This window comes from Taudactylus pleione, unplaced genomic scaffold (genome assembly GCF_031769625.1).
Source record: "Taudactylus pleione unplaced genomic scaffold, aTauple2 ptg000442l, whole genome shotgun sequence".
NCBI lineage: Eukaryota > Metazoa > Chordata > Amphibia > Anura > Myobatrachidae > Taudactylus > Taudactylus pleione.
The window spans coordinates 6,912,677-6,935,447 of record NW_028284844.1 but is presented as its reverse complement, the minus strand read 5'-3'; the positions used below and the strand labels follow the sequence as shown (position 1 = coordinate 6,935,447).

Sequence of the window (22,771 nt, the reverse complement as noted above, 5' to 3'; positions counted from 1 at the left end):
ATGATGTTGAACCAGGAGAATTTGTTATGATCAGAAATTTGTTGCGTTCAGGTTGTTTGACTGATCGGTGGGAAGGTCCGTATCAGGTGTTGCTGACGAGTACAACCTCATTGAAGGTGGCAGAGAGAGATACCTGGGTCCATTCCACTCACTGTAAGAAGGTCAACCAACCGGTGGAGATACAAGGCGGCGACGAGGCAGATAACGTGGACCTGTCGATCGCGATCTTGTTCCGGGAGGGTTAAAAGGTTACAGTGAGATACCTGAGCTAAAGAAATTTGTAGATACTTGGACTGATCTGCTGTGTTCATTTTTGTATTCTCTTCCAGAGTTTCCATCAACCTGGTTTGTCCGGGGATTTCTGGTTTCTGTGACGGGGGACCGATAGAGGAGATGGGAGCTAAGGGCAGTATTGATGGAGTAGAGTCGAGAGGAGGAGTGCTATGCCAATCAGGGGAGTGTCTGACCAATCTTAGTACAGTAATTGTTAAGAGATCTGTTATTCTGAAAACTCGGAGACAGTGTGAAGGTTTATCGTCTGAGGATTATTGTATGTGTGAGTTCTGTGGGTCCGTAATTGATGACAATTGCATCCAGCGGTGTCAGCCTAAGTATAACCAGTATTGGGGTGGGTATCCTTTAGAGGATTATCACACCATTGTGGGCAAAATTTTAAACCAAACCGATTCTTGGGTGTGCTCTCACGTGCCCCAAGTACAGCATAATGTAGGATTAGTGCCATTCCCATTAAATGTCTCTGAAATTTTAGAATCAAAATAGTATAAGCAACTGCTAGCGCTTCCTTTTTGATTTGTATAAGTGGTAGATTGTTTTTATGCTATGCAATATTCTTTTTTTTTCTCTCTCTACATAACGAGTGGGACATCTTAACTGAATTTATTAATTAGATTTTTTTTTATGATTTATCATGGTTACTAGGATTGTTCCTGTATTGTATACATCGATCACTAGGATAATCCGTGCATTTTATATAGCGATCACTAGGGTGGTCCCTGTATTGTATATTAGTCATTAGAATTGTCCCTATATTGTTTAGTGGTCACTAGAGTGTGCTGTGTATTGTATATTGTAATGATCTCTGTATTGATTAGAGGGCCCGATTCAGACCCGCTCGCTAGATGTGTTTGCATGCTGCTAAAGTATGCAAATTCCACGATCGCACGGCAAGACATTAGCACGCCCACTATGTTTTGGCGTGCGATCGCGGTATGTTTATAGATTACCACCAGCCTGTTTTAAGACGCCCACTTTCCTTTAGCAATACACGTCATGTCCAGGAAGTGTATTGAACAAACGGTAACATCGAGTAACATCGTACCCATATGCAGCACTTGTGGCTGACCATACCCTTCCGCAAGCACTGCGAGAGGTTCAGTGTGTAATTCAGCCATGTGACGTGTACTATGACGCTGCGTCTTAATTATGCACACCTCTGAAAATGGCGTTATGACGCACAGACACGCCTGTGTTCGTCACCACCACACCCCCGTTTCCAGTGACCAACCCCTGTCACCACCCACAAATGGCTCATCCCGTCACTCATTCCAGCGAGGTGTCTGTGCACAAGGGGTGAACGCTTCGCGATCTCAGTGACTGGTTCGTGCACGCTCAACGCGTCTTATACGCATGCGCAGTTGCAAATATCGGCAGGCTACGTGCGAACACACCCTAGCGAGTGGGTCTGAATCGAGCCCAGAGGTCACTAGAATAGTCTTTGCTTTGTCAGATGGGGCTGGTGCAGTAGGTGTTGTATATGAAGTTGTGTATAAAGCACACCCACATTACACGAAGCACGCCTAGAGGATTTACGTCACATCCTCTTTTCCGTTGTAATGTGCTGGTAGGAACACCAGGGCCACTGGCTGGTGTTTGCCCCCCCCAGGCAGAAAGATGCCAGCCAGCCCTTGGGTGTATGTGTACACTTCTGTAGCATGTGCAAACCCAGGGGCTTCATTCTAATAGTCAGGTTCACTCTGTAATTTTGTTGGATTTTTGTGGAGAGTAGGAAAACTATACATTTCTGTAAACATTATTCTAAAGCAATCAGAAAATCAATGTTTCCCTTTGCCTTGATACATACATGGCCGCCATCTTGGAATTGACAAAATGGCTGCCGGAAACAATGTTTTTGTCTATAACTCAGCTTCTAACTAACATAGAAATTTGATTTTCACAGCTGAACTACCATTTTCAGGGCCAAAGAATCAAATGGTACCAAAGTAGATAAAGTAGATTCAACCACAAACCTATTAGACTGATTTTTTCCGTTTTATTCAATGTTCTACAAGCGATCATACATGAACATTGCACTAAGGAAGTGAACATTAAGTACCGAAACACTCTTCATGACAGAAATGGGTTTAATTTTGTATTATTATACTTATATATATAATAATAAAAGTATATTTTGTATAATGTATAATTAATTTTGTAACCAATTTCAATGCAATAATACAATGAGTCTTACATATTGTCGCCATCTTTGTCATCATCACTTCCATAGTTATTCTGTATGTCTTCATCATTCTGACACTCACTGCCGCACTGACAAAGAACGGTGTAGGATAAGTTATTTGTTTTGCAAGAACATCTGGCAGAAGAACATTCTGTTTTGCATTTGCAGCTAACCATCTCAATGATGGCCTTTGGAGCTGGAAGGGTAACTGTCATGGAGGTTGACCTGTCGGTTTGATTTGAATCCATACATGATGTTCTGACTCACTGTGAGTGCTGCTCTTTCAACAGCTGTGGTTCCCCTTTGACATTGTAGACTCTCAGCAGGTCCTATCATGATCCAGCAGATCATGGTTTACTGTTCAACTGGAACGTCATGGATGTCACTGGCAACCTGTATGCTGTTTGCATTCTTGGCTGCTTTGGTAAAGTTTGCAATGCTTTTCCTTATCACGTGTGCTGCTCTGTAGATGGTGTCCATGTTGTCCTCTTCATTATCATGACTTTCCATCGCAGAATGAACCATGCTTTTCTCGCATGCCTCTGGGCAATAGAGAACAGCTGACTTCCTTTGATTTTTTGGCAGGCATGACTTCAGGTGTGGCAAGGCATTGAGGATGTTTTCTTTTAGCCACTTTCTATTGAATGAAGGTACGTGATTTTCTAAGCCTTCTGTGCCAAGCATACTGTGGTTTCGATATCTTCCATAGGTAGGTATGCTTGGTTCTGTGTTTGGACATCAATGAGGTTGATCAGCTCGAGCAGACTTGCACGCTGTAACAAAGGTACTTTGCTGCCTGTTCTGCTTCCACTGGTGTTGGCATCTCACTGTACATGAAAAACATGCTTTGTCCAGCAGGTTTTGTGATAGTGAACATCAATTGAATGTGCATCACCTGGTCCAATGCATGAGGTCAGTCTTGTTTTCAGTGTGTCATTATTGTCTCTTTCAACAGCTTGTTTAAGAGAGTCTCCAGCCTTGATTGTCCTCACCTGATACCGCTGCTCATCATCATCTTTCTGACAGAAGAAACATCGTTCCTTAATCAGTGGACTTGTCTGTGACCTAGTGAATGGTGTTGAATAGCCGGATGTTGCTGGGCCTGCTTCATCCATTTCAGTTTTTCCCCTTTTCTAGCCTCGTTTCTTGGCAGTGTGGAGGCCAGTAGCTAATGCATGTGTATGACGGTCTCGGGCACGTTGGATTTGGTCCTTGTTAATTGCATTTGCATAGCAACAACAATGCTAGACTGCTTGATGTGCACAGAGGGCCTGATTCAGAGCCGGACGCTCTGACCAGAGTGCTCGCTCTGAATCAGGGCCCTCCTCCATGAAAATGGAGAGTCCTCCTGGACGCTCGTATAGCTGTGGGTGACCACCCACAGCTATAGCGAGCGTCCATGATGATGGTCGCGATGGTCAAAGACCATCGCGACCATCGGGCTTGCGACGAGACCCTGCGGTAGGGTCTCGCTACTGCAAGCCCAGGAGTGATTTTGGCTCTATTAGAGCCAAAGTCACTCCCACTGACATCACTACTGATGTCAGTGGAGCCGGACTCAGACGGTAGGCGTTCCCATGGGAACGCCTCCGTCTGGCAGCCACGCCCACCAAAGGGGGCGTGCTGTCACTCACCATCGACAGCACGCCCCCTTTGGTGCGAGACCCCGAGCGACGTATTTCTCGTTGCTCGCCGGGTCTCGCGCATGCGCACGACGGAGCTCCCTCCGTCGTGCGCATGTGCAGTCTAACAACATCGACCCGCTAGCGAGCGAACTTTACTCACGAGCGGGTCTGAATGACCCCCAGAGTGTGTTTACTGTACAGCTTTGCAGTCGTCGGTGAACTTCAACGAAGTTGCCATCATGCACCCTGGCCCTCTCTACTACTATGTCCAGCACACACTGGTAGGAGTCTATCGGTGGATGTAGCACCGACTGGTCATTGTCAGCACCAGACTGACAGAGTATACACTGCTTCAGTTGATAAACTCCTGAGCTGGACATGTAGCCCCTTCAGTAGCTTGTGGTTTGTCACTCATTTTTAAAGCCTACAACACAGAAAATAGAACAAAAAACCATCACAATATAATATAATCCAACAACTGCTGTATACTACAATATGTAAACTACAATATAATACTAGAACTGCTATAACAATTGTCTCAACACATTTGCAACATCTGCAACTAGGAGCATTTGATTCTTTGGCCCTGAAAATGGTAGTTCAGCTGCGAAAATCAAATTTCTATGTTAGTTAGAAGTCGAGTTATAGACGAAAATATTGTTTCCGGCAGCCATTTTGTAATTTCCAAGATGGCGGCCATGTATGTATCAAGGCAAAGGGAAACATTGTTTTTTTTCTGATTGCTTATACAATAACTTTACAGAAATGTACAGTTTTCCTACTCTCCACAAAAATCCAACGACAGTTCAAATTCATACGTAGTGACCCTGACTATAAGTAGCAAGTTCCTCAAAAGAGGCAAGAGGAGAGGCGGGCTGCAATGCAATACACATTGTATCAGACAGGGCCACAACTCTCAGTCTAGGCAATTCCCCATGAGGTATCTGTCACGCCTGAGGTTTGGATTTGGTCGGAACAGGTGTGGGAGGCTGAAGAGGAGACTTGGGAGGCATGGATAAAACTGGGCGGCTTGAGCCAGGACCTCATGTATGATGTGAGGAGTTATATGAACTGTAGAGGATGATGGGCCCGAAGTCGAGGACAGTAAAGTAAATGTCTTTATTGAACAGCAGGTTGGAATGGGAACTGGATATATGATACTGAAGAGATGGGCAAAATCGGATTTGGATTGTTGATGCTGGATTGAGAGCTGGATCGGTTTGAGACCGATGTTGATCAATTGAAGAACTTGATTGATTTGAAACCGATGTTGATAATTTGAAGAACTTGACCATTTTGAGACCGATGTTTGAGGATATCGAATGGTACTGGTATTTGGAGATATCGGACGGGACCGATGTTTGGAGATATCGGATGGGACCAATGTTTGGATATATAAGCTAGGACTGACGGAGGCAGAAGGAAACAAGGCCTTCATTCAGAGGCGGCCGTATGGTCTACGACCGCACGGCCGCCTCGATGTTTGTCAAGTGCGCATGCGCACGAGGGAGCCGGCTCCTTCGTGCGCATGCATAAGACCCGCTACGACCGACAGCGCCGGTCGTAGCGGGTCTCTTTCCAAAGGGGGCGAGCTGTCGATGTTGATTGACAGCTCGCCCCGTTTGGAAGGCGGGCCGGGGGGGTGGCAGCCCAAATGGAGGCGTTCCCATGGGAACGCCTACCATTTGGGGGAGGCCCCACTGACATCACTAGTGATGTCAGTGGAGAGCTTCCGGCTCTGACAGAGCCAGAAGCTCTCCGGGGCTTACGACAAGTGAGACCCTACTCTAGGGTCTCGTCGTAAGCCCCGATGGTCATCACCCTAGCGGTCGTTAGAGCTGTGGGTGTAAACCCACAGCCTAATGACCGAAACAGAGGCGGGCGGTCAGGATGCCCAGTTTCTGAGCGACCGCTTGCATCCTCCGACCGCCTCTGAATGAGGCCCCAAGTCTCTGATGTAAAACCAGACTGGAGTGTTAGATGGAATGGAGACTTGTAACCAGACTGGAGTGTTAGATGGAATAGAGGGCCTTATTCAGACCCGGTTGCGAGGGGTCGATGTTTGCCCACTGGGCATGCGCACGTCGGAGCCGGCTCCCACGTACGCATGCGCGAGACCCGGCTAGCGACAGGCGCTCCGTCGCTTACGGGTCTCGCACCAAAGGGGGCGAGCTGTCGATGGTGATTGACAGCTTGCCGCGTTTGGGAGGTGGGCAGGGGGGGTGGCCGGCCAAACGGAGGCATTCCCGATGGAACGCTTGCCGTTTGTGGGCGGCCGCACTGACATCAGCAGTGATGTCAGTGGGGAGCTTCCTGCTCGATCAGAGCAGGAAGCTCCCTGGGGCTTATGCTTGCCAAGACCCAACCTTAGGGTCTCGTCGCAAGCCCCGATGGTCGCAATGGTCCTGACCATCGTGACCATCAACCTGGTCGCTCGCTAGAGCTGTGGGTAGTAACCCACAGCTTAGCTAGCGGCCAGGAGGCTGCACTTCACACCACTGATTAACGATATTGTTCAGTAACGGAACCCTCCCTCATCCCTGTACTTGCAGAACCTGATGATATTGTCAGTTTGCCCTGCAAGTACGGGCGATGGAAGACATTGTAAATGATCCGCGGTAGCGCGCATCATTAACAATGTCTTGCATACACACTGGACGATATTGAACTCGATGAACGATATCGTTATCGCTCATATTGTCCAACTTATTGTCTAGTGTGTATGCAGCATAACTTCAACAAGAAGGGAAGTTGTACTGGCAACAAAGGCTAGTCAGGAAATGTAATTTATAGGGTGTCTACCCAGGGATTGGATGCTGCGATCAGCTGGTCTGGGAACAGTCGAGGAAGAGCATCAAGTCCAACATGGCTGCGCCCATACTGTGGTTTAGGAGGGAACTCTGGCTTGCAGCTTGTGTGCCATCATGCTGTGAAGACAGCATGCTACGAGCAAGAGGCTACGGAGAGCCAGCTCCATGCTTAGTAACAAGACACTGAGTGGATGGGGCAGGAGCAGCACAGACAGACCTCAGCACCAGCTGGGAGCAATGTGCAGCGTAAGCGGACCTCAGTGCTAGTCTGGACAGACAAGGTAGCATTCCCTGTGTATGTAGGAAGGACAACAGATTATTTCCTATCTATGTTAGATATTCCAGTGTATGCACCAGCCCGAGCTCACAAGACAGTGAGAGCAGACCAGATCCTATGTTGAATGTTCAGTGAAAGATATTACCGCACATTCTAGATTGGCACTTAAAGGGTTAAAGCTGTTTGTAATTATAACCTATATGCACTTAGGGCCCGATTCAGACCTGGACGCTAAGCCGCGGACGCACATCATGGGCGATTGTCGCCCGTCTGCGCATGCATCACAGTGCGCGTGCGCAAACCAGTCATTGCGATCCGGAATTGTGCACTCTTAACACAAAGACTGAGCGCTACTTTGAGTGACAGATAGAGGCGTTTGTGGGTGGTAACAGGGTAAGGTGCTTGTGAACGGGGGAGTGGTGCTGCGATCGCAGGCGTGTCTGTGCGTCAAAACTGAGTTTTATGGGTGTGCATAATTAGTATGGAGGCGTCATTGTACACGTCACCTGGTTGTATTTCAGCCTGCAGTGATCACAGTGCTTGCGGCGGGGTAGGGTCTACCTCGAGCGCTGCGTGCAGCTCCGATGGCTCCCGATGGTTCTGATTAATCATACACTTCCTGGACATGATGTGTGCTAAGAAAACAAAGCGGGCGTCTTTATACCGGCGTGCGATCACTCTGCTGTCGCTCTCTAAGACATAAATTTCGTCCTTACACCAGACAGTGTGATCGCGGCCTTTGCATACCCAGCCCCTTTTGGCAGCGAGACAGCGCAGCTTAGCGTCCGGGTCTGATTCGACCCTTTAGGTCCTGACTCTGAGCTGCACCCAAAAGCGCAGCATCTATGGGCGGCTGCCCGTCTGCGAGGTTATGTAAATGGCCTACAGACTCCATCCCTCGTGTACATCCGTGCGGCCAATAATGCAAGCACTGAGGCGCCTATTGTCAGCGCCCGTGCACTCTGTAATACCGATTGGTGCGTCTTTATATGCCACCATCGGCCTCACCATTGACACTTGCGCCAGCTCCTATGGGGTGCAGTTTCTCCATCTGACCATGGCCTCCCATGCTTGCATCTGTGAATGCACTGACACACCTGCGACAATCATAATATGCCGACTAAATGGACCATTTTTGCGAGCCCTACTACCTAGGGATGGCCATTGACCATCAATAGTTAACTCTTTTTTTTTTTTTGTTGCCATCGATGGCAGAGAGCCAATGGTTCTCCACCATCGACGGGTGAACGGGACCTGATGATTGTTTTTTTTTTCTTATGTGACGGAGCTTAGCTCTGCCTCCAAGTGCCTGCTAAGCTCCACCCCCTGCAGCAGTGTACATAGGGCCTGATTCAAAGCCGCTCGCTCTGACAGAGCGCTCGCTCTGAATGAGGGCCGGGCTTTTTTCTTTTTGTAGCGGCCTCTTGGCTGCTCGCATAGCTGTGGGTGACCACCCACAGCTATAGCGAGCGGCCATGATGATGTCTCGCGTATGCGCACGATGGAGCCGGCTCCGTTGTACGCATGCACTGTGGGCCACCATCGACCCGGTTGTGAGCGCTTGCGACCAAGTCTGTATCAGGCCCATAGAGTGGTGCAAACCATCGATGGTAGATGGTTGATGTGCCATCGATGGTAATCACCAATAAAGCCATCAATGGTGACCATCAATGGACACACTCCCGATGGCCATACCCAGGGGCGCCGAGAGGTGGGAGGGGCAGCGGGTACTAATTACCCGGGCTTGCTGGAGGGGCCCGGCAGTGCCCCCGCTTGCCTTACATCACAGAAGCCCAGCACATGCTGCTGTGTGCTGGGCTGCACTGGGAGACTGCTCAAGGCTGCTAAGCAACAGCCGCAGCAGTCTCCTATGCCTGTGGGGGGAGTAATCACACTGATTGCGCCCCCCACTGGCTATGCACTGGGCTGAGGGGCTCACAGCACCTTCCTCCCTGGCCGTACCTACTACTAGCTCTTCGCGGGCAAAAAGTGAGCAGTCTGGGTTCTCCCCGCCACCCCCCTTTTGCTGTTGATTACTGTACACCTTGCCCGGCAGCCAGAACTATAGTCAGTTGTTTTACTTTGCTGGAACAATATTTCTGCACCCTGCAAAGACAGGTAACCCTTAAGCTGGGTACACACTATCCGATCCATCGTACGATATATCGTTCTGTCGCGGATCGGAATGATATATCATACACATCGTATAGCGTGTACGCCTGATCCGTTGTTCCCAATGGTCCTGCATCACATCTTCCAATCTGCTGTCCTGCACATCAGATGGGACGATGCAATGAAGGACGCGGTGTAGTCACATCGCATCGTGCCGTCACTGGGTCGCAAGGAAGATGGTAACTATAAATGTAGTATCAGAAAATAAAGATTTGTAAATGATCATATTGTGGATTTTACTTGTACATTTCTATAGAAAAAAATGCCTTTTAATTTAATGACTACTGCACAGACCCCTATAGAATGCTTACTGTCAGTGGGCCTGATTCAGACCCGCTCGCAAGCGGGTCGATGGTGGGGTACTGCGCACGTGCTGCACGTGCTGCGGGCGTGCGTAAGCCCTGTAACGAGTGAGAATTTCACTCGCTCAGGGCTCGCTACAAACGGGGCGGCTGTCGATGTTGATCGACAGCGCGTCCCGTTTTGTAGGCGGGGAGGGGGGGTGGCTGACCAAACGGAGGCGTTCCTGAAGTAGTGAGCTTCCTGCTCTGTTACCACAAGGGTCTCGTCGCAAGCCCGATGATCGCGACCATCACCTTGCCGCTCGCCTGGTCACCCACAGCTTAGCGAGCGGCCAGGAGGCCGGGTGGTAAAAAAAAAAGCGGCCGCCCTGATTCAGAGCGAGCGCTGGCTTTTTGCAAGCGCCTCTGAATGAGGCCCTGTGTCCATACTATACTGCTTAGCGATTACCTCACGTGGATATGGTAATCTATTACCTGACATTATTGATGTACTATCTAGCAATATTCCCCTTGTACAGACAGGCACAGACAGGGGCCTGATTGAGTGATAACCCACGGTGAAATGACGGGGTGATTTCTGGGAGAATGAATCTCATTGATTGGCTGTGGGGGGTACCGGTGGGATGACAATGAGCAGGAGGACGTGTAATCATTAATGACATCGACAGACAACCCCAGCCCCCCCCCCCCCTCTTCAGCAATGGAATAATCAATGAGTGTCTTTTCAAGGAGACCTGCACTCTGGGGGCTGGAATTCACGAAGAAACCAGTTTCCTAACCCAAAGACTCTGACGCCCAATTACTCTGCATTACTGCTCAGTGTTGCTATGGAGAAATCATCACTGGAGGGTTCCAAGATGCGATGCTAAGAATGGACCTTCTCTCAGGAAGACCTTAAAATCTGGAGGACGTCTCTGTCTATGATCCAGTGCCTTAATTGCAGCTGCCACAAAGTACAAATAGTGCTGAGATCAACAGCAGGAATACTCCCCTGTCAGTCTTCATAGCAGGCACATTGGCATTCATGTTAGTGACCGGTTGCAATCATGTTCTCTACTTATAACGTGAAAATAAGCATCCGGTATAATTATTATCTCTCACTCCAGAGAGGTACAGTAGCTGCATGCCTTGTGAACGGCAGAGTGGCAGTGATACAGTACATGGCAGTTGCAATCAGATTTATTATTTGACTAATCAGCTTGTGGGGGGCAGCGGTACACGTGTGTGTGTGTGTGTGTGTGTGTATATATATATATATATATATATATATATATATATATAAGGGGTGTGCACCAGCCACTTTTCGTGTTTTGGTTTTGGATCTGGATCTTTCTTCGTGTTTTGGATCTGGATTGGTTTTGCCAAAACCACCCTTCCGTGTTTTGGGTTCTGGGTTTTGTGTTTTGGATCTGGATTTTTTCTTAAAAAATAAAAAAAACTGCTAAAATCACATAAAATGGGCCTTTTTTTGTTCCTACGTTATTAATAACCCCAATAACATTAATTTCCACTCATTTCCACTCTATTCTGAACACCTCACACCTCACAATATTGTTTTGAGGCCAAAAGGTTGCACCGAGGTAGCTGGATGACTATGCTAAGCGACACAAGTGGGCGGCACAAACACGTGGCCCATCTAGGAGTGGCACTGCAGTGGCAGACAGGAAGCCAATCAGCGTTATGGTGCCCATTTGCATGTAGCACGGACCCGGGAGATCCGTGCTACATTCATCTGTGTGATTGGCACAGAGCAATGACAGGTCCGTGAGACCCGTCTGTGCTGCTGTGGTAAAAAAACCCAAAAAACCTGTGTAACAAAAGAAAAAAATGGCGTGCCCCCCTCCCCAAAGAAAGAGCAACCAGCCCCGGGCATTAGTGACCCAGTGCTGGGTGTGCTTAAATACAGGGGACAAACAACGTAGGGGGTCCCCTGTACTTAAGCACAACCAGCACCGGGCTAGTCAGAACCAGCGCTGGTTGCCAAAATACGGGGGACAAACGACGTAGGGGTCCCCCGTATTCTGCGCAACCAGCTCTGGGCTCTGATCCGGTTCTGGTTCTGGAAATACAGGGGAAAAAAATGAGTAGGGTTCCCCTGTATGTTCCAGAACCAGCACTGGACTTTTTCTAGCGGGGGGCTGATGCCACAGCCAACCCTTTCACCGGGACCCCCAGCCGCAGCATCAGCCCTGACCGCTAGTCAGCCCAGGCCGGGGATCCCTGGAGAGCTGGGGACCCCCCTAATAAAGGGGTCACCCACTCCAGGGCACCCCAGGCCCAGGCTGATAGCCCGGGGCTATCCCCGCTACCCCTGGTGGCAGTGGGTGGCGGGTTGATAGTGTGGTGTGGTGTAAATAAAGAATATCAAACATTGTCTTTACAAGTAGAACTGCAAGTCCCAGCAAGCCTGCCCTGCATGCTGGTACTTGGAGAACCACAAGTACCAGCATGCAGGGCATTAAGGGCCCACTAGTACCTGTAGTTCACCTGTAAAAAAATGTTTAAAAAACACAGGACACACACACTGTGACAGTATAAGTTTATTAAACATACATACACACACATGTACACATACTCACCTATGTAACCCTGTAGCATCGGTCCACTTGTCCGGTAAAGTATCCATAGGGGACCTGTGAAAAAAAACATACTCACCATCTCCTATGCGAGGTTCTGTCCTCTTCGTTCCAAAGTAGGCATCCCCGGCCTTTGCAAAAAAAAAAAATTAAAACCCGATCCACGAACTTAGTACCGTTCTCTAGAACGGTACTTCCCGAATGAGAGCTTAGCGGCAGGGTATCACCATGGAAACCCCGCTGCTAAGCGTTCATTGGCTGAGAGAGGTCATCTCCCGTCTCTCAGCCAGTGAACGTCTCCCTCCATTGTAGTCAATGGTGGGAGCCGCAAGGTTATTAAATTTTACATTTAATAAATTTTACATTTAATACTACATTGACTCTCATTCGGGAAGTACCGTTCTATAGAACGGTACTAAGTTCGTGGATCGGGGTTTCGTTTTTTTTTTTTGCCAAGTCCGGGGATGCCTACTTTGGAACGAAGAGGACAGAACCTCGCATAGGAGATGGTGAGTATGTTCTTTTTTCACAGGTCCCCTATGGATACTTTACCGGACAAGTGGACCGATGCTACAGGGTTACATAGGTGAGTATGTGTACGTGTGTGTGTGTGTATATACAGTCAGGTGCATAAATATTGGGACATTGACAGAATTTTCATATTTTGGCCTCTATTCACCACCACAATGGCTTTGAAATGAAACAAACAAGATGTGCTTTAACTACAGACTTTCAGATTTAATTTGAGGGTAATTACATCCAAATCAGGTGAACGGTGTAGGAATTACAATGGTTTCTATATGTGCCTCCCACTTTTTAAGGGGCCATAAGTAATGGGACAAACTAAACAATCCTAAATCTAACTTTCACTTTTTAATAATTTGTTGCAAATCCTTTGCAGGCAATTACAGCCTGAAGTTTGGAACGCATAGACATCACCAGACGCTGGGTTTCATCCCTGGTGATGATCTGCCAGGCCTCTACTGCAAATGTCTTCAGTTCCTGCTTGTTCTTGGGGCATTTTCCCTTCAGTTTTGTCTTCATCAAGTGAAATGCATGCTCAATCAGATTCAAGTCAGGGGATTGACTTGGCCATTGCATAACATTCCACTTTTTAGCCTTAAAAAACTCTTTGGTTGCTTTTGCAGTATGCTTCAGGTCATTGTCCATCTGCACTGTGAAGCGCCGTCCAATGAGTTCTGAAGCATTTGACTGAATATGAGCATATAATATTATCCGAAACACTTCAGAATTCATTCTGCTGCTTTTGTCAGCAGTCACATCATCAATAAATACAAGGGAACCAGTTCCATTGGCAGCCATACATGCCCACACCATGACACTACAGCCACCATGCTTCACTGATGAGGTGGTATGTTTTGGATCATGAGCAGTTCCTTTCCTTCTCCATACTCTTTTCTTCCAATCACTCTGGTACAAGTTGATCTTTGTCTCATCTGTCCATAGGATGTTGTTCCAGAACTGTAATAGCTTTTTTAGATGTTGATTGGCAAACTTTAATCTGGTCTTCCTGTTTTTGAGGCTCACCAATGGTTTATATCTTGTGGTGAACCCTCTATATTCACTCTTGTGAAGTCTTCTCTTGATTGTTGACTTTGACACATATACACCTACCTCCTGGAGAGTGTTCTTGATTTGGCCAACTGTTGTGAAGGGGTTTTTCTTCACCAGGGAAATAATTCTTCTGTCATCCACCACAGTTGTTTTCAGTGGTCTTCCGGGTCTTTTGGTGTTGCTGAGCTCTCCGGTGCGTTCTTTCTTTTTAAAAATGTTCCAAACAGTTGATTTGGCCACACCTAATGTTTTTGCTATCGATGGGTTTGTTTTGATATTTCAGCCTAATGATGACTTGCTTCACTGATAGTGACAGCTCTTTGGATCTCATATTGAGAGTCGACAGCAACTGATTCCAAATGCAAATGTCACACCTAGAATCAACTCCAGACCTTTTACTTGCTTAATTGATAATGAAATAACGAGGGAATAGCCCACACCTGTCCATGAAATAGCTTTTGAGTTGATAGTCCCATTACTTATGGCCCCTTAAAAATTGGGAGGCACATATAGAAACCATTGTAATTCCTACACCGTTCACCTGATTTGGATGTAATTACCCTCAAATTAAATCTGAAAGTCTGCAGTTAAAGCACATCTTGTTTGTTTCATTTCAAAGCCATTGTGGTGGTGAATAGAGGCCAAAATATGAAAATTTTGTCAATGTCCCAATATTTATGCACCTGACTGTATGTTTAATAAACTTATACTGTCACGGTGTGTGTGTCCTGTGTTTTTTTAAACATTTTTTTACAGGTGAACTACAGGTACAAGTGGGCCCTTAATGCCCTGCATGCTGGTACTTGTGGTTCTCCAAGTACCAGCATGCAGGGCAGGCTTGCTGGGACTTGCAGTTCTACTTGTAAAGACAATGTTTGATATTCTTTATTTACAACACACCACACTATCAACCCGCCACCCATCGCCACCAGGGGTGGCGGGGATAGCCCCGGGCTATCAGCCTGGGCCTGGGGTGCCCTGGAGAGGGTGACCCCTTTATTGGGGGGGTCCCCAGCTCTAAAGGGATCCCCGGCCTGGGCTGACTAGCGGTCAAGGCTGATGCTGCGGCTGGGGGTCCCGGTGAAAGGGCTCCCCTGGCTGTGGCATCAGCCCCCCGCTAGAAAAAGTCCAGTGCTGGTTCTGGAACATACAGGGGAACCCTACTCATTTTTTTCCCCTGTATTTCCAGAACCAGGACCGGATCAGAGCCCAGAGCTGGTTGCGCAGAATACGGGGGACCCCTACGTCGTTTGTCCCCCGTATTTTGGCAACCAACGCTGGTTCTGACTAGCCCAGTGCTGATTGTGCTTAAGTACAGGAGACCCCTACATCGTTTGTCCCCTGTATTTAAGCACATCCAACACTGGGTCACTAATGCCCGGGGCTGGTTGCTCTTTTTCGGGGGGGTGCACGCCATTTTTTTCTTTTGTTACACAGGTTTTTTTTTTTTTTTACCACAGCAGCACAGACGGGTCTCACAGACCCGTCAGTGCTCTGTGTCAATGACACAGATGCAAGTAGCACGGATCTCCTGGTCCGTGCGTGCATCAGTGTCAATGAAATACACAGCAGCACAGACGGGTCTCACTGACCCATCTGTGCTCTGTGTCACTGTCAATCACACAGATGCATGTAGCACGGATCTCACTACTGGTGAGTGCCATCCTTTACAACATATGAATTGCTGGAGAACCTGGGATTATGGTAACGCAGCTGATGTGCACCCCTTTGATGTGTATGGACCTTGCCTGATGTGAGTGCTGGACCTTGGATATGAATATATATATATATATATATATATATATATATATATATATATATATTTAGAAATGTTCAGTACAGTTCTCCAGAAATCAGAATACACCCGAATTTCGTGAATCCGGTCAGATCAGAGTCGCGGTTTTAAATCAGAATCTCGGGTTTTGGATTGCAAAAATTATATGATTTAAGCTGTTTTAAAATTTTATCATTTATATATAAAAAAAAAAAATCCAGATCCAAAACTAAAGCTAACACCAAAACACTTGAGGGTGGTTTTGCAAAACCAAAACCAAAGCATGAAGATGAATCCAATTACAAAAGCATAACATGCACATTGACCCCCCATGTTTTGGTTCTAATTCATCGTTGTAATTTGGTTTTGGATCTGTATTCTTTTTTTTTTTTTTTTAATTATAAAAACAGATACAATCACATAATTTGGGCCTGTTTTTGTTCCTACAATATTATTAACCTCAATAACAATAGTTTCCAGTCATTGCCAGTCAATTTTGACCAACTCATAATATTGTTTTCACACCAATATAGGCCAAAGGCTGCAGCAAGCTGTCTGATTAAACTAAGCAGTTTAAAAGAATATAGGACATCTATGAAACATTGCCACACAGCAGTGGCAGACAGGATGGCGGTTTAATAAACTATAAAAATGTTTGTCGTTTATGCAAAAAGACAGTCACCAATGCCCCAAACAGCGCATAATGCAATGAAAAGAGGTGCAAGCTGGAATTGGGTTTATGTTGTACTATATTAAAAAGGACATGCGCAGTTTATCAAACCAATAACTTCACAGGGACTACCACTTTTGTGGCTGAAGTGATTGGTTTTCTTAGGGCCTCCACAAAACAAGCTACCAATGGGCTTAAGGCAGCTTACAGTGCTGTTAATGAATGGTTTAAGGCAGCTAACAGTGCTGTTAATGATCTCTTCTCTCAGTGGCAAGATATCATAATTGTCATCTTTCTCCTCACACTTATCAGAGTTAACATCATCTTCACACAATATTAATGCATCCCCGCTGTAATACACCATAGAAGTCTCTATACTTTGACGTAATTGGCAGTAATGGTCTTCCTCATGGAATTTATGGTTCATTTTGATGAACATCATCTTTTCTACATTTTGAGGCAGTAGCCTCCTACGCCAATCGCTGACAAGGTTCCCGGCTGTGCTGAACACTCTTTCTGAGTACACACTGGAGGGTGGGCAGCTTAAGTAAAGCAGAACCAGTTTGTTCAAGGGCCTCCAAATTGCCTTTTTTTTCCTCTCAGTTGTCAAAGGGACTGTTTGACATGTCTATTTGTACACTGTAATTAAAATAATCCTCCACCACTCTGTAGATGGTGACCATATTAGATTGCATTACGGTAGAGTTGCCACTACTTTTGGGCAATTATTTTAGACCTGACCAGATGTCAAAATGTTGTGTTGACTCATCTGCATCACTAATGGGTCTCTTGGGAAAGCTCAGTTTTTTCCTGTTGCCAGAGAAACTGGAGACAATGGCCTATGAAGTGCCACTTGAGCTGACAACTCGCTGGCAGGAGCTCTTTGCATCTCTTAAGATCTGTGTCAGCTGAAAAGAAAGACATGACATACGGCTTAAACCTAGGATCATGCAAAAGACGCCAAAATATAGTGATCCAATTTCAAGATGTTGACAACCTTTGTGTCCTGGCAAAGTGAATAAAGGCCTTGGTCTACAAGTCCAACGTACTTAGCAGAATCACTTTGTTTCATCTCCTCCTTCAGTTTCTCAAGCAGCTTTTCCAAAAGTCTAATTATGTGAATCACCTGACTCAAGCTGGCAGTGTCTGAACACACTTCACAGGTGACTACTTTGAATGGTTTCAGCACCTTGCACAACGCGGAAAGTATTCTCCACTGTGATGGACTGAGGTACATTCCCCCTCCTTTCCGTGTGTCATGACTTGTTGTGTAAGTTTGGATGGCTTGTTGCTGTTCCACCATTCCCTGAAGCATATAAAGGGTGGAATCTTGCTTCAGTTGGTGGCAAGGCAAATTGAACTTTTCTTGCAGCAATCTTCTACATGCAGTTGTTGAATGGCAAAAATGGCTCGACATTTTTTGGGCCACAGACAGCATCGCCTACACACACCTGTCATTTAAAAGAAAAAATCTGCAACACCAATTTGATTTTGTGAGCAAAACATTGATGGTGTTCAAATTCAGAGTCCAAGTGGGGTAAGCCATTTTGCTATGACATCCCTTAATTTAACAGGTTGACACCAGTATGCCTCTTAGTTAAGCCGGTTATACAGAAAGTAGCCTGTCTGCGAATGAGCTGGCATTTTGTGTGTGACCTACTGCTGCTGCTGCTGAAGGTGATATACTCACCCAGTAAGCTATCACCGTCATATAATCTTTAATTTGCCCAGTACCGCTTGTCCACATATCTGTGGTTAAGTGGACATTGTGTACAATGGCATTTTGTAGGCCAAGATTTAGTTTTTCTTTTTTGAAACGTCCTGCTACAGGCAAGGAACTGGTAAAATGGAACTGAGATTGAAATTGGTAGCGGGGATACAGGACTTCAAATTAGAATCATTAATGGCAGATATTCAATGCAGATCTAATACTAGCATAGCCGTCGTGGCTTCAGTGATCCGCTGTGCAACTGGATAAAAGCTGTCATACAGTCATTTTTTTTTAAAACTACTACCTGTAGTCTTTTTGGTCCTCTTCAAGGATGAAGATTCACCCCCAGCAGCAGCAGGTCCAGCGCTCAAGGATTTTTATGAGGAATACAGTATAGGGGAGGACTCAGTTAGCCAAATTGGATGCAGGACTATCTCTGATCATTAATGAGATTGATGATGAAGGTGTTGGCAGTGGAGATTGCAGGTGCTGGGATCTATCTGATAGAAGAGAGCTAGCTGATGCTGGACTGCTTGTTGTCATTATTCTCGCATAATTTTCAGATTTTCTCCAAAATCTTTTCATAAATGCGCTGCAAAAGACATAGCAGGGAAGAGGTTCCTAGATGTTTAACGTCCCTTGGCTTTACAAAAGCTACAGATGACTTGACAACTGTTGTCAGGACTTGTGTAAAAATTTATTCCACACATAAGAGGTGGATTTTTGGGTCTTATGACTAGGCATGACAATAGCCTTCTTCTCATCATGGGCAAGAACTGCTTCCACTGGTGCCTCACTTACACAAACAACATCTTCATCATCAACATCCTCATCAATGACGCCAGCTACACAAATATCCCACTCATCCCATTGCACTTCCTCAGTAGCATCCTCAATTTCTTTGTCAGCATCTTTACTTGTGCTGCTCATCCCCACATTTGCAGAGGGTGCAGAAATGGTGGAAGGAGGCTTCTCTATGAGTCTTATGTCAGAAATGTTTGTTCTTCCGCCTAAGTACATTTTTCTTGTTTACATATTTTTACACCTCTTCTAGACTCTGAGTTAAAAGGTCAGGTGAGGCAGAAAATTATGTCTGACTGACAGCATTTGCAGAACAACCTCTCACAAATTAAGGCCTAAGCCTTTCCTTGCCACTGCATGTGGTGTATGGCAGGTTCGCAATTTTATGTTTTTCTACAGAAAACTTTCTTTATTAGAGGCAATGTTTTATTTTTTTAGGAATGTAAAATATTGTTTTGATTTCAGATGGACTGACTTAAACCCTATATACCTGAGAGCACCAGCTTTAATAGATGTTGAAGGACAAGTATTGTCATGACTTGTGGAAGCAGCTGCAGCGCTAGTACTTGTCCAATCAGGTACTGTTGCTGATCATGCTGCTCTATCGATTGATCGTTGTGATCCATATCAACTCACAGCACTGATATTATTAACATGGGGGCCCTTGACCTACTGACTGTTAGTGTTCTTAACTTAAATACAGTATCACGACATGCCTGCAGTTTTTTTAAACACACAAAAGAATGTGTTTTATTTTGTAAAGCAACTGCCCACCATTTGTGACGCACTGTGCAGATATTAAGGCAGTGGCTTTGATCTACTGACCATTAGTGTTCTTATTAAACACAGCATCACGGTCTGCCTGAAGTTTTTTGAACACACAGAAAATCAGGTTTTATATATAAAACAACTGCCCACCAACGGTGTACCATTAGTGTTCTTAACTTAAAACCGTATCACTGTCTGCCTAAGTTTTTTTGGACGCAAAATATATATATTTTGAACTGGTGTGATTTTCCATTTTGACATGATTTGGTTTCCCTCCTCCCTTTTACCTGAAACTTGAATATTTTTTTTCTGAATATTTACTTGTGCAGACAGTGTGTGCATGTGTGTGTACATTATACTTGCCTATTTTTTTTTCTACTCCCCAGGAGAAGCAGGTGGGTTGAGACTTGGGCGGGGCCTGACGGCTTGCTTCATTAAGCCCCACCCCCTTTATGGTAAATTGGTGCACATTTAAATAGGGGGTGGGGCTAAATGGCACAATTCTTGAAGAATCACATCATTAAGGCCCGGGGGGACCCGAGATCGCCTTGGAAATTCTCCCCATTCCGTTCACTTCACTAGGAAGTGGGCAGAATGCGAGAGAATTGCCTACTCTACCTGGGCGAAAAATCGGGAGCCTCCTGCGACTTCCGGGAGAGTAGACATGTATGGTGTACATGTATGGTGTACATGTATGGTGGTTTCCCACACCCGTTGTGTCCTGGCATGGCAGTTGTTCTTGTTTGATGAGCTGGAACCTGAATTGTACCTGAATTGAATGTGATTTAACATAGGAGGGGGTATGCACACAGTAGGGGCTCCCCCACCCGCCATCGCCAACTGTGCCAGAGTCTACTGGCCATGTGCAGTTCTCCGTAAAAATGGAGCCTCTGCCAAGTTTCCGGTGATTTCTGTACTGCCCGTTCACAGATCTTCGAGAAAATAGTGGCTGCACCATTTTCCTGGTGATTTCTGCACACTGATGCACAGGGCCGAATTAAGGCTTGTGGGGGCCCTGGGGCAACTAAGTTGTGGGGGCCCCCACCAAGCCACATGGAGCCTACTCACCCCACCCCACCAACCACACAGAGCCAACCCCCCCACATGTGTTAAACACGCACACACATATATATAATATATATGTAGCAAACGTATATATTATAGATAGGGCCGCCATCAGGGAGGGATCACCAGGCTCTGAGTCCCGGGCCCGGAGAGAGAAGAGAGAGAGGGGGCCCGATGCTGCACTGGCAGGGAGGCAGAATTAATACAACGTTGTGGCATGACAATTATGGTGCCAACTGCAAGCAAGCAGTGGCGTAACTAGGTCAGGGTTGCGTGCCCTGGGCGCTGTGGGACCGGCGGCGCGGGGGGGGGGGACGCCGCTGACCACGGTCTGGCCCACCCTAGTTAGCCACCAGTGTAGCGCCGACCGCAGTGAGTGCGGTCACCGCTACACATTTACATAGGACTGGCGTTAGGCTTCCAGCGCCGGTCCTGTGCTGCACACCTGAGCCCGTTCCCTCCCCCTGAGCGCTTGCCCAATAGCGCCAGGAGGCGGGCTCATGCTGTGCATAACACGCGCATCGCCGCCAGCGCTGGTGGCGATGCGTGTGTTAAACAGCAGCCAATGGGAGTCAGATAGACTCTCATTGACTGCTTCAGCACCCACTGCAAGAGCCGGGCTTCCGTCCGGCTCCTGCAGTGGGTAAAGGGACAGACGTCATGACATCATGACGTCTGTACCATAATGCTGAGCGCGCCAGCCCGGGAGGACTGGCAGGTGGCGGCGGGAGCGGTGTCGCGGACCGGAGCAGCAGCGTGGCTTCAGGTAAGTATATTTTTATATATTTTTTTTTAAAACCTGCCTGCACTACTGGGGGCACAATGGGGGAGGGAGGTGGCTACTACTGGGGGGACCTCTACTGGGGGTGGGGGCACAATGGGGGGGGTGGCTACTACTGGGGGCACCATTATTGGGAGGACCTCTACTGGGGGGGACTACTACAGGGGGCATTATAAAAGGGGCCTACAACTAGGGGCACTGCACTGGGGGGACCACAACTGGGGGCAATAATAGGAAGGACCACTACATGGGGCACTGGATAGGGGGTATCACTACTGGGGGCCTGCATCAGGGGGACCACTACTGGGGGCACTGCATGGGAGGGGGGGGGACTACTACTGGGAGCATTATAAAAGGGGCCTACTACTAGGGGCACTGCACTGGGGGGACCACTACTGGGGGCAATAACAGGAAGGACCACTACAGGGACCACTGGATAGGGGGGTCAACTGGGGACCACTACTTGGGGGGGGACTACTACAGGGGGCATTATAAAAGGGGCCTACAACTAGGGGCACTGCACTGGGGGGACCACAACTGGGGGCAATAATAGGAAGGACCACTACATGGGGCACTGGATAGGGGGTATCACTACTGGGGGCCTGCATCAGGGGGACCACTACTGGGGGCACTGCATGGGAGGGGGGGAACTACTACTGGGAGCATTATAAAAGGGGCCTACTACTAGGGGCACTGCACTGGGGGGACCACTACTGGGGGCAATAACAGGAAGGACCAGTACAGGGACCACTGGATAGGGGGGTCACTATTGGGGGCCTGCATCAGGGGGACCATTACTGGGGGCACTGCATGGGAGGGGGGTACTACTGCTGGGGGCACTATATAAGGGGCTTACTGCTAGGGGCACTGCACTGGGGGGACCACTATAGGGGGCACGAGATAGGGGGGATCACTACTGGGTGCCTGCATAAGGGGGACCACTACTGGGAAAACTGCATGGGGGGACTACTGCTGGGAGCACTATATAAAAAGCACTGCATAGAGGGGGGGACTACTACTGGGGGCACTATATAAAGGGCACTGCATGGGGGGGACTACTACTGGGGGCACTATATAAAGGGCACTGCATAAGGGGATACCACTACTGGGCGCACTGCATTGTGTGGACTGCTACTGGGGGCACTGCATAAGGGGGAACACTACATAGGGCACTGCATTTGGGGGGACCACTACTGGGGGCACTGAGTAAGGGGAACTAATTGGGGGCTGTATAAGGGGGACCACTACTGGGGATACTGTATAAGGGGCACTTCTATGGGCCTGCATGAGAGGGACCACAACTGCATACTGGGGGTACTGTATAAGGGGTACTACTGGGGTTAAGGTGCATATGGATAGGAATGTTCAGCGTGAAAATAAAGGGATGT

The 22,771-nt window shown here is 47.3% G+C and overlaps 1 pseudogene; it reads right to left on the bottom strand.

The window, feature by feature from the left end:
• Nucleotides 1-2,484: 2,484 nt before the first annotated feature.
• On the bottom strand, nt 2,485-16,621 carry LOC148505718 (uncharacterized; annotated as a pseudogene).
• Nucleotides 16,622-22,771: the final 6,150 nt, after the last annotated feature.